The sequence below is a fragment of the Tyto alba genome, unplaced genomic scaffold (assembly GCF_018691265.1).
Source record: "Tyto alba isolate M040663 unplaced genomic scaffold, T.alba_DEE_v4.0 Super-Scaffold_23, whole genome shotgun sequence".
In the NCBI taxonomy this organism is placed as follows: Eukaryota; Metazoa; Chordata; class Aves; order Strigiformes; family Tytonidae; genus Tyto; species Tyto alba.
The window spans coordinates 5819819-5833390 of NW_024881297.1; the positions used below are offsets into that span (position 1 = coordinate 5819819).

Below are 13572 nucleotides of genomic sequence, written 5' to 3' on the forward strand. Positions count from 1 at the left end.
CGGAAAGGGCTTTTTGTCATCTTCACAGAAATTCCCTGGAGACCACTCACAACTCAGTCTCAAAGTTTCCCATCTGTTAGTGGCCTTTTTGCAACTGGAATCCAGGGAGCCTTTTGAGCCTTAGTCCTCTTGCCTAGCAGAAGGTTGAGAAATCAAGGATGGTACTAGCACTAATGTCAGGCACAGAAGGGAAAATAATCACAAAGCTGACTCTAGAGCAAGGAAATTATACAACACATGCAGTATAGGGCTTGGCCTGGTCATGGTAAGACACTTGCATGCAAGCCTGAAATTAACAGCTGCTAAGTCAGAAAGCTAGCACCTAGGTGAGAGAACATCTGTTTGGAAGTTGCACAATACCTAACTGAAAGGTCTTAGAACTCTTACTGAGGCAAAGTGAAGGAATGAGAACACACTATCTGTGTTTTCTGTTACACCACCTGATGATGTTCTTGTCGTCTTGATTTAGTATTACACTGAAAACACAAGGACCCTAAGATACATCCTTTTGTGAGTTACGGCAATTTACCCAGTGCTTAAGATGCATTCAAAGGTATTAATACCTAGGGTATCTTTCCTTTTGAAGGTTCATCACCACACACCCCCCCCTGCATAATCCAGCACTATCAAGACAAGTACTTTGCTACAATAAAGGAATGAATGCTGTACAAGCCAGAACTGTGCCAAAAGCTGAGTGCACTCATTCCATCTTGCCTCTGCTTTTCTGACATGCATTCAGCAGAGAAGTGAGGAGTATCTCATTATGCTAAGTGCATCTTTGTGGCTGAGCAGTAAAACTTCAAAGAAAGTGCTGTAAAAAAAGCCTAATATGGCAAAAGCAGCATTTTCCCTGTTCACTAGGACACATATAGCCACAATGTACAGCAGCATTAGCGGAATTTTGAAAGTATGCTAGCAAACCTGTCAGATTTCTTCTTCACTAATGTTGGCTGATCAACCTCCTGTGAGCCAGATGCTGAGCATGACATTCTTGGGGCCCTCTGCTACCCGCCTCACACCACGCGTGCATTTGTCCATTTTAATGTATTGCTTGAATTCAGAAAGGAAAACAACTCCCTCCTGGAGAAGCTTTCAGTAGAGTTAAGCTATTTCAGTTAAGTTCTCCTGAGGTGCAGTCTGTAAGTAGCAGCTTCCCCTCCATCATGGGAAATTAGCCAGGGACCCCACTAAATATAAATATCATCTGAACTGGTCTGAGCTTTTTTCACTGGGGAGATACTCCAGTGAGCATTTAGCACTAAGTGTTGTGGATTAGGCTATAAGAACAGTTAAATGATCACTGCCAGGCTTTCTGAAGCACTAACTTCCCCACTAATGGAAGATGAGCCTCCTAAATTGCCATCTTCCAGAACAGCAGCTGATTTTTATCATCCCTAGTCCTTCAATATTGGCTGGATGGTAGGCACAAAGCTGAATCATCTGATCTTGTGTGCAAGTTAAGGCTCCACACATGAGTCACTCCTTGTCAGAGCACTCAGGCAGAGATGACAGCCATGTCATTTGGAGTATTGAAAGTGAAGAGAATAATTGGGGGAGTAGGTAGAAGGAGGAAGGAAGTATAATCACAGTTTAGGTGGAAGCTGAAAGGTGGTACAACCCTGAGATAGTACCAGTGGAGAATAGAATTGGCAAGCAAAATAAGCAATTTAGGAGCCTATTGGTCAGGTTGCAAGGTAATTTAATAGGTATGGAGGAATAGACATTGGCATGATGTAGTTTATGCCCCCCTCTGCAAATGGCAGTGGGGCGGGGAAGCATAGAGGATCCTGTAATCACTGCTGAGTGAATAATCAGAACTCAAACCAAGGTTCACTGACAAAGATACTAGTCCAGACAGAAACAGGGTAGGGACATGTTAGTTTTTAGTCCTCCACAGAGCTGCAAAGTGCCAAGAGATACGGCAAAGCAACACACTGTGTTGTACCCTCCCCAGTACACCTCTACGGAGACAGCTAAGTGCTTCCTCAGGCAGCATGTGAGCCTCCCTCAGGGAAGTCCCGTTCTGGGACATGGGATGATGGTCTTGGGAAGAGAGGGTCCTAACTAACTACTTAAGCAGGTTCACCCACTTCCCCACCCATCCCTCCCCTGCTGTCACCCACTCCCAGTAGCTGAAGAGCCAGCACTGCTTCCCAAGCAAACCCCCCAGCCAGAGCAGGGAGCAATTCCCTCAGACTGTCAGCACGCTCCTTGGATCAAACACAGACACAACTGAAACATGACTTATTTTGACAGAACACTAAAAGTCTGTCTGGTTTTATGCCTTAATTCATATTGGTTTGTGTCCAAGTTAAAATTGTGTTTTATGGTGACTCCAGAAGCTGCTGTCACATAGGTACTGCTGTGTGAGCAACAGAGGATGACAATATTCATGCCAGCACAATAGTAACTGGAAATGCAAAGGCAGGTACAGATTATTGCAGCTATCCCTCCAGGGACAGTTCAGCATTAAAAACTCAGGAGACCTCATTTGCTCTCAAGTTACTCTCACTATGACAAACTGAGTACAAATCAGCATTAAGTAGAGGAGAAAAAAAAAAAAAAAAAAAAAAAAATCACTGTACAAGCATAAATTAAGAGAAGTAAGCTCCAGAAAAAGCATGCTTGTGATAGGTTCCTGAAGCACTATTCCCAGCCTAGCCATCAACACACCAACATTTCAAGACAAACAGGGTATCATTTTTTCCTGAAACTGAGGGCTTGCACTATAGAATTGGGCAGTATGTATGACATAACATCCTGCATGGATTTTTGAACACTATAAAAACAAAACTTGGAAAAGTATGGATTTTTTTATTTCTTATTTTACCCGGGGAATTGGTTTCTCTCTGGCACTACCAAAGTGGAACAAAGAATTTCTCTTGTCCCTCCCAGCCTCCTTTCTCTTACCTAAGAAGATGTGAGCTGCCAGCAGCCTGAACCAAAACAATATCAATGCAAATAACACATCACAAAGGTTCTTTGCACTAGATTATATCTATACTTAGTGTGAAAAATGGGCAAGAGCCATATATTTATTTGATTTAAATCTATTTTAGCATGGAAGTGTTACTGTGCGATACAAGATAGGCATGAAAGCAAACAGAGCCCATGATCCAGAGTATATTTGTTTCTTCTCCTTACCTGGAAGCCCCACCTCAATACAATATTCATGTTGAGAATCTCTATTTGGTCTGCATACAAGAGGACACAAGTATTTTATTTACAAATCAAGGGTGAAGAGGAGTATATATTTCAAAACCAGATAAAGCTAACCAGTAAGCATCCATTTTTGACAAAAATCAGAGTAACAGTTCCAAAGATAGAGACCTACACCCTCCTTACAGATGTTTGTTGTGATTACACACAAATAAAGGTATGTGCAAACTACTGTTGGAAAGTAATTTCTGCCTCATACCAAAAAACAACCCAGCCTACTGCAGGTAGAAGGAAGTCTTAGAAGAACAGCTACAAGCCCTGCTTGTTCTCAGCCAGGTCCTGAGCTAACGCTGCTTGGGGTGACTGTCACATGCAATCAATACCTTAAGTCTATAAATTTTGGCACCATTTTGGGGAATTATCCTGGTTTTGGCTTGGGTAGAGTTAATTTTCTTCCCAGTAACAGGTACAAAGCTGTGTTTTGGATTTAGTGTGAGAATAATGTTGATAACACACGGATGTTTTAGGATAAGTGCTACTTAGCAACAAGTGAAAGATTTTTCAGTTTCCCCGTGCTCTGCTGGCAAGGAAGTGCACAAGAAGCTGGGAGGGAGCATGGCCAGGAGATCTGACCCCAACTAGCCAAAAGGATAATCCATACCATAGGACACAATGCTAGCATATAAACTGGGCTTGGCGGGAGGGGGGTTGGCAGAGAGGGGCATATCACCGCTCAGGCATCAGTCAGCAGGTACTGAGCAATTGCCTTGTACATCACTCTTCCTCTGGGTTTTATTTCTCACATTATATTCCTCTTCATTACAATGATTGTATTTTATTGTTATATTTTAGTTACTAAACTGTTCTTACCTCAACCCATGAGTTATACGTTTATTCCCCAATTTTCCTCCCCATCCCACTAGGAGACGGGAGAAATGAGCAAGCAGCTGCCTGGTGATTAGTTGCTTGCTGGGATTAAACCACAACAGGAACATAGCTCAAAAATACATCCTTTTACTCCCTCTATACCACTTAGCATATACGAGCTCAAACCCAGCCAGCTGCACACTTAACATAAAACCAATTGTGGGGTTTACATTTTACATCAGGGATCACTATTTAGAGCTTATTACAATTAAATAGCGCTTCACCTCCTCACACAAGTTCCCAGGTAGTGGAATGTCTGATTATGCTTCACTAGAGCTGAAGCAGAGCAGTCTGCCTTGACAAAGGGCAGAATAGGTGCACTACCTGTGCAGCAAGTCAGTGTTGAACCCTTAACACTTAGCCACAATAAAAGGTCACATTTATCCAGAGGCAACATCTTTAAGATTAAATAACTGTATAGACTAAACAGAAGGGAAAAAAAGTATCAATTAAGGTTGTAGCCAGGGTTTAACCTGCATAACATCTCTCTAGAAAGAGCTAATTCTTTCTAGCAGGACAGTACAACAGTGAAGTGAATTCTTCCTATAGCTTCCTACTTGCTGAATTGACACACCAGCATCTCCATCTACACAGTTACTTTAACGACTCCTAGATTAATCCACTGATTCTTTCTGTGAGTTGCTCTAATAATTTGAATTTTTAGTACTCCTGAATTTCCATTTACTGTCACAGTGACTTGTTTTTCATTACACACAGAGCTATTAACACTACTCAACTTTTAAACCTCACCTGGATAACATTGATTGGTACCTCTAATACATATCAGAAAGTTTACATACTCCTACCATACAGAGATATTACCTCTCCGTAACCTGTGCGGTTCGAGCTGTCAGGTTTGAGGTGTTTTTCTGTCCAAATAGACTATTTCCCACAGTCATCCCTGTCCCTTCTCCCGTGTTTTTCTAGGCACACTGTCTCCCGTCCAGGATGAAGGGGAGAACAGCATGCAGCACTAGTGACAAGAACCCAGCAGTTCCAGTGCCATGGTAAGCTGTCCTGCTTTGTCATCTCCTCTTCCCTGATCATCACTTTTGCCACTGATCAGCATTCAGCATTATTCCACCAGGTTGCCACACTCCAAGACCTCAATGAAAATAGCTACTGGAAACCATTCCATGCGCCTATTGCAAGTTAACCATGCGTATGTATTCCAGCTCTAAAAAGGTTTACAGAGTGCAAGGGCAAAACAGATGTCTCCACCACAGTGAACCCACGTTCACGTGTTGAACCATGCTCTCTCCACTTTCCTAAAGCCAATTCTGATCAACAAGTGATAGCTGAAGCTCAAGCATGCCACAGTTGTTCACAACAGCATCTGCTTCTGTATTCAAAGCAGCTTATGCTGAAAGATGTAGTATATTTGACGGGCCATTAAGCTGCCTTCATCTGTTATTTTGGTTACGTACCTTAAATACTATCACCTGTACCAGCCATATCATAACACTGCTATCAGCAGGCTGCTCTAACCGCCTAGGTTTATCCACTGGAAGGCAATAGCAAAACAAGCACCCTCTAACCATATTGACTAGGGTCACCCTGTGACTAGTAGTATTTTAATGAAAGCCTCAGAATTTTAGGCTTCAATTTTAGTGACAGCTGAAAAAAACAGTATAGTAACTCTTCCCTTCTAAATAGGAAGTTAATGATTTCCTTTGAGACAATTGCTTTTCTGTCAGTATAGTACTTTTCATTTACCACGGCAGAAAGCTAGAATTAGTCAACAAGTTCAAGATATATAGTCCTGCTACAATGAAAGGCCAGGACAAAGTTTTCAGAAAACCTTATCCTTAGATTTTAATGCTGTGTGTGAAATTACTTTAGTCTATAAAGTCATCTATCATTACACAATTAAGTAGTCACCTCTCCTGTTTTAAGGTCATTAATGCATCAAATACCAGCACCAGCTACTGCCAGACTACCAAATGTTAAACTTGCCCATAACACAGTTCTCACCCAGTACACATGAAATCCTGCCATTGGTTTGCAGGAGTTCAGGGTGCCCAGCAGGTCAGTGGATCAAGGCACTGATGTCCTGATGGCCATGACCCCGTTACACTCACCCTACATGCAGTTTACCCTTGAGGTACCTCAGTCCCACAAGCAGTGACAACCAGTGCAGACAGCCCCCCTCTTTCTTCAGCAACAATGGCTGTACCATACAGACATCCTCTTCTAATGAGGAACAGCCAGTTTAGGGTCAGTTTTATGATGCACTGTGATTCACATAGAAACTATCTGTTGATATAGCTTGGTGATGTCAGAACACAGGTGGATTAGAGCAGTGCTGGGGAAGTAGTTGACCCAGCTCGATTAACTTGCATATCTGTACCAGTCTTCTCCCCATCTTCTTGTTCCTCATTCAGAGCTCTGCAAGCTCTTACAGCAACAATTGCCACAGCACCCCAGGCAGTTTGCTACCCACTTGTCTCCCCACAGCCCTCTTAACAAGCCTGTGAGTACTTTTGCCTTTAGCACTGCTGTACATCACCATACCATCAGCCCCAGTGGATTCAGCAAAAGTGTAAGTCCAGATACAAACAAAATGAATGAGGGTAACAGAAGCCCATCATATAAGCATCTGCAGGACATATGCATTAGTCCAAGGTCTACAAAATTAAATTGCTTAGCAAATCACATACTACAGAAATTTAACTTTAAACTTTAAGAGTCTTAGATTTCTGTGGAATCAAGTAACTTTTGCTAAGATGCTCATTAAAAGAGATGAACATCAACACAGCACAAGATTTAGGATGTGTAATAGGCGTCAGGGAAAGTAAACAGATTGCTGCCCTGCCTCAACAGCAAGGACTGGAAGTAAGTTTTTGTTGCTAGGATTTTCCTTTGAGAAAAGCAGCAGCATCGGTCCATTCCTTTGGTTTGGGATGCCATCTTACAAATGCCTAATTGCAAACCTCAATAAATGGTTCTTCCTAGCAAAGAGTTACATTCAAATTATTTTTTCTCCAGCAAAACACTTGAAACTGATCCCACTGTATTTTATACTTTGCAGCCCCTGAGTATGGTTTGGGTTTAAAGAACGAGGCACTAGTCTTCTGTAGACAGAGTTAAATAACAAAAGGTACTCCAAGATCCCGACACTTTCCTCCTACTGGAGGTAGTCTCCTATTGATACAAAAGGAAAATAAGAGCATGTAAAACTTTCCCTCATTATTGAGGAAAAAAAAAGACAGTCACCCCTTTGAGAGCCATTCCGATTGAAAATAGTAGCTTCTCAGACTAAACAAGGGGTTGTCCTTGACCTAAAACATCCCAAATGTTTCTTTAATGGGAATTTTCTTGTTGATTCCCTTCAAAACAATATTTAAATTCAGGTCGAGTTTTCCTCTGTGCACATCTGGTGTTTAATCTGAACACAGTTACACTGTTAGCACTAACAGAAATACAGTGTGGACTATTAGAGGTAGAGCCAACACAAAACTTGCTCTAAAAATACTGTTAGGCTCTCCGTACCTTAACTGACAGTAAAATTAACATAACTCTGATTCCTGGCATATAATTTCCCCAGAGTCAGCAGGGCAGCTGTTCTAACTAACAGCATTTGACAACTGACCCTTAAAACGTTATTTTAGCTGCTTCAAATTGACAGCCATTTGTAGAGTCACTCAGAAAAGCAAAGCAAGTTACATAAATGGATCTACTCACCCCTCTTCCACAGCAGGGCTCTTGGTGGCAACAGGATTTTCTTCATAAAAAACCCTGGAGCTCTGCACAGGGATTAAGCAGCCAGCCCTTTTAGATTGTCATATCCAGCAGCAGCAACACAGATGCTTTCCCCCCAGCACACACAGTGGTCCTTGCTGGTTGAGGGGGGAAGTGTTGTCATTTGTGTCCCCCCACTTTTGAATCACAAAAGCCATTTGGGTCAGTCACCTACTGCCTCCCCCTACCCCCCTCCCAGTCCACAAAACAGTCACTATTGCAGCTTTGCACTCCCTGGGACCAACTTAAGCAGCATGCAGGGGGAGGGTTTGCTTACTAGAAGGCAGGTGCCTGGCATCACCAGGAGCCCCATGCTGGCAGTGTTATGTCCCCAGGTAAATTGGGGCACACACACACATCCCCCAGCTCAGAGCAGCAGGATCAGCATCCCAGCTCTCACACACGGTAAAACCTGTTGCTAACACAGCACCTGCAGTTCTAGCTCAGCTCCCAGATACAGCAGAGAGGAAGGAACAGCCAAACCCAAGTTAAAAGCAGCTCCCCCACACACACACTGGACACCCCCACTTACAGGTGCCAGAGCTCCGCAGCAGCTGCTCCTTCAGTGCGGAGAGGAGAAAAGCTGCAGCCCCAGGCACAGCAGAGAGGGAAGAGACCCTGCAGCTCCTGCCTGATGCAGGGAGGAGGGAGAGGAGGAAGGAGGGACAGGCGAGGACAGCCCAAAGCCAAGCTCTGGGGTGAGAGGGCTGACACTTGCAGCCACCCCGGGCCTGGGGTGGAGGGGGGTGCCTGCTTTGCACATCAGGGCTGGGTTTCTTACCTGCGTTTCATTGTAGAGCCTCCCCTTCGAGGCATCCCTTTGCCTTAGAAAGCTCGCTGTCAGGGTCAGGGACTAACAGTTACCTCTGCAGACAACCACCCTCTGACAGCCCCCTCAACCATCACTGCTGGGGGGAAGCAGCAGCCCAGAGCCAGCCCCCAGGCACCAAGTACTCCCCAGCACAGCAGGCAACTCTCAGGCTCTTGTCCTGCCTGCTGAGCTACAGCGCTTAAATCAAGCTTCTCTGGAGAGAAGGCAAGGATAGCTTTTAAACCAGCAGCAGGAACCAGGGGTTGGAAAGAACAGTCTGTATTACCCAGGTGAAACTAGCTGGCCCTTGTATCTCAGATGACAGTTCTGCCTTACCTGTTTCTGCCTCCCCAGAATCCATCTCCCAGGCAGACCCCATAGCCAAAGCTGCTAGTATTTATCCCACCAGGATCACTAGGAGCTTTCTCCCTCCTCATATAGCTAAAGGGTGGAGGAAAGGAATCTCAGGAAGGCCAATGAATGTTCCAGGCCCAAGTTATATCTCCATATCCAAAACAAGAAAAGAAGCCGCAGGTTTCTGACTTAAAGTGGAAAGAGTGTCCCTGCTCGCTAAAGGTTCCCCATAGCACCCCTCCATAGGCACAGATTACCAAAACAGCCCTTTTACATGAACTGGGCTTAAACAGGTAATAGAAAGCTTGCCAAAGATCATGAGAACAAAGAGGTCTGCCATAATATTATAACCAGACTAAGCACTTCTAGGCATAAAAAATTAGGTGAAAGTTCACAGACATGCTCTAAAAAAGTAATGTTACAGCCTTGTTTTTTCAAATAGTGGAAAGAATAAACAAAAAAACAACACACAAACCACAAAACATTAAGTCACATGTCACCAACTCAGGTGTAAAAAAAAACCAAAACAAAAACAAAAACAACCCCACCCCCCCAAAAAAAAAGAAACAACACAATAAAACTAGAAATCTTAACCTAAGAGCAACAAAAAAACAGAGCAACCCACCCCATATGCATAGCCCCACAGTACCTAAACAGAAACACTACCCAAACAAAAGAAAACAAACCAGCAATAAATCATCAAGACTAACAAGAAAAAAAGTAAAATTTACAAGACAGTTACCACTGAAGATATAAGTAACCATCAACACCGGCCTGAGCTTAAATGCAGAGCTGGGGCCAATGGGGAAGGGTGTGGGAGTGGTGGAGGCTCCAGGTGAGGCCATCAGGGAGTTGAGGACCTGCTGGGGCACTCTGAATATCAGCACCTGAAACCGATCAGCTTTGACACCTCCACTCACATCTCCAGTGCTGGCTTCCCAGCAAGGCTGTCAGTATCCTTCCAAGCAGAGGATGCAGCAGAAACATCAGCTCAATTTAGGATGTGTCCAGGTGTCTTTTCTGCAGTGAACGCGCAGTGAGGGCAAGCAGTGAGAAGTGTGTGTGTGGTGTGTGTGCTGTTCACAGACTTACCTTACACACGATGGTCTTTGTGATTCATACCTTTAGGTCTGACTATGTGGTGAGTCCAGTCCTTTTTTTTTCTCATGATAGTAGGAAAACAATTGAGGGGCACAGACTGTGAACTGAATGCTTACTACTTGATTTGTTTACTGTCTTTCAAATCAATCAACAAGAGTTGAAATTAGAAGGAGCCATTTAAAATAATCAATGTGGGGACAGACAGACAAGGGAGAAACATTTTTATCTTTTCCAGATCCCAGACCCATCCCAAGCACAATAAGTGTAAGTACCAGGCTGTCACGATTTGCGACCAGCAGCATGGATGGCTGTAGCAGAACCGAGAAGGTCTCTATGGATTCTATATATGGGAGAATCAATCTCACACTTCTATTGGGTACGTATGTTTTGTTATACACCTCAGAATATATCGTGAGGCTTGTTACAGTCCCATCTGGCCTTGACAAATTAAAAAAGTGATCTGAAATTTGAAACACCTCATTCAAAAGAACTCTTTTCTGCCAGGAAAAAATGGAAACGTCCCTGTTCAGCTGGGAGTGCTGGTTTTGTGTGTGTGTGAACACTGAGATGTGCTGCTACCTTGCCTGTGGAAGTCTGTGACCAGCAGAGCAGGAGTCAGATTTGTCTCCAGGGTGAGTTGCTCATGGATGTGATAGTGTGAGTATTTGCTTTGTATTCCTCAGAATGACTCACAAAGTGTTGATGCACTGTGGGGCTATCTTGTGGTCTAACTTCTCATTTGAAAGTCTTTTAGTTTTTTCTTTTTGAGTGTAAGGGCATGATTTATGTCGCAGCAGTGATTTCTGGCTGTTAAGTCTGGGAGCTCGTCAGTAAGAAATACCAGGGAAGAAGGAAGCTGTGGGTTTATTACCCCAAGGAAAAGAAGAGTGAGTTAGTAACTTGGTGGGATTTTAGGACAGCACGACATGATGTGTTTCTGATGGGGCTGGTGGTTTTCAAAATTCCCCGGAGTATTAGAAAGCCTTCACCTGGAACAGTCTGTATGAGTCAAAGCCCACATGTTCAGGAAAGGTTAATTTTAAACAAATTCACAGAGATGCTGCTGAAGGACTGGAAGAGGACGCCCTTTGTAGGAGAGAAACTGCAAAGAGCTCCCCATTGTGTAGCCCAGACAGCACATGCTGAGGCAGGATCTCGTTTTTCAGTGTTCTTGAATCTCAGAAGTAAATACCAGGAAGCAAAACCAACATGTTTAGCTACAAGAAAGCATTGAAAGGGTACCTATTGTGTATAAGCTGGCAATGAGCAAATTTAGGTAGAGAATTAGAAAGCTTCTTCATAGGAAAAACATAAGCAAAATGTACTCCCAAATATTTTTAATATGGGATTTTTTCAGCTTGAATGGAATGCTCTCTTGCTAATTCTGAACTCTCAGTGAAGCCAGAGAGATTACTGGGCAGCCATCCTGACGTGGTGATATTTGCTGAGTGTCAGCAAGCACACTCTGACCTGTGCAGGCAAGGAAAGCGGCAACACTGGAAAAGGTTTCTTGAGTGGTATTTCAAAAACTAAAACAGCCAGCTTTTACACCTCATGCTCTCCTTCCTCCCGGTGTAGCATAACTGCCCTTTCTCTCCATCTTTTATTAAATAAGAATTTAAAATGAAAATGGTTGTGGCTACAATAATTTTCTGTAGCCAGTGACAATAGCTGTAAGTGGAGATTTGTTTTGAGTCAGATGGGTCGCTCAGGGAGGAAAATGGGCCTGGAATGACTTTGTTGGTGTCTGAAGAGTACAGAGTTTTTTAGAGGGGGTAAAGAAATGAGGGAAGCATTACTTCTAGTAACTGAATGCAGAAGCTTAGGTGGGCTCAGCAGTGCAGATATAGGTGTGATCTAAGATGTAATGCGACTGCAGAACAGCAGAGTTTGATATGAGACACTGGCGACCTTCAGCATTTGATTTCATTAGCCAAATGTGACATTACACTGGACAGCCTTGAAAACTGCGTTTCAGCTACAGGGAGACTGCATCAGAGGGGCAGGTAAGTCCTGGATGCTTTTAAGCACATTTCTAAACACAGCATCTTAAAAAAACAAACAAACAAACAAAGAAAACAAAACAAAACAAAACAAACAACTGGGTTTCAGTCTGAAGAGGCAAGGGAGGACCACCATTGCTGGAAAATTGCGCTGGAAATGGGGTTTAGGCATGCATTCATTTCTGCCTTAATTTCTCCCTGTAAAAGATGTTCTACTGACTTGCTGTGGCTTAGAAGGGAATGACCACATACAATGCTGAAGCTTGTTGCAATTGCAAACCTGTCTTTTGGGTTCATTTCTGTGCTTAACCTCACTTGTGGCAGACTGATGCTAATCTGTAGATGGTTTCTTTTATGAGCTTTCTCTTATTTGCACGATGGACACATCCATCTCTGGGGAATAAGTATCTTGTTCTCCCTTATTCTGTACAAAACTCACTTCTCTGTGCTTTCTGCTGCTACCCCATTGCTTGTGGATGCGGGTTACTCAGTTTTCATCAGAACTAACAGCAATTGGGCTTCCAGGTCCCTGGGCAGTCCTGAAATTATTTTCTCACAGTACCCAACTCCTAGTACAGCACTTGTTTCCTCTGCAAACTCTTGCTGGCTCCCCCATCTCCCCTGAAATAGATGCAGACAGTGCAGTGTCATTGATTACCCTGGGATGTTATTAATGCTCTGTGGGATTGGACTAGCGTGTCCTCAGTCCTGCTAGCCAGGAAAGGCTGCTTTTGCCTGACAGCTTGCTCCATTTGGAGAGAGGCAGAAGCTCAGGTCTCCTCTGCTCCCCACTCCCAAGCGTTTCAAAATGTCACGTTTTGTCTTCTTCCTCCACCTGTGCATTATTCCTTCTGCGAGTGATGGGTGTTGAAAACAGATAGCTGGAAGCGAGCTATCTGCTGGGTCTCTTTGAAATAACCTCAGAGGTCCCTCCAGCAGGTAGCGACTAACTAAAGGCTGCCAGCTTTGAAACACCAATCCTTGGTCCGGTTTTGGGCCCTTTCCCAAGAAGCTGGGCTCCGTGACAAAAAGGATTTGCACGCGCTGGGTGAGTTCTACACGATGCTAATAGCCAAGGCATTTGTTAGGGTGTGAGGTGCCCTCACAGCTCGGACAGGACGGGCTCCTGCTGAGCGCACGCTTGGGTTTGCGCTCTGCCCTCCTATCCCAAGTGGGGGAGGATGGAAGAACTCTGGGGAGAAGGGAGGCCCCCTTACCCCCACCCCCAAAAAAATCCCTAGAATCTGACAGAAACGGGTTTACCGACCGAAGCGGGGCCGAGGGAGCGGCCCCGCCCCGCGGCTGCCTGGCTGCTGCGGTGCCTCCGCTAGGCGGCGCCACCGCAGAGGGGTGGGACACCGCTCCCGTCCCTCCTCGCTATTGGCTCTTCCCGGCAGCGCCGGCACCGCTGATTGGTCGGCGAGGCCCGGGGCTGACCCACGCCCGAGGTTTTCCTAAGCCCCCCTCCCACCCGGG

At 44.4% G+C, this 13572-nt stretch overlaps 1 protein-coding gene across 1 annotated transcript in view; it reads right to left on the reverse strand.

Moving 5' to 3' along the window:
* Window positions 1-13572, reverse strand: part of NPFFR2 (neuropeptide FF receptor 2) — a 28866-nt gene that overhangs the window by 11534 nt on the left and 3760 nt on the right. The window lies entirely within an intron of this gene.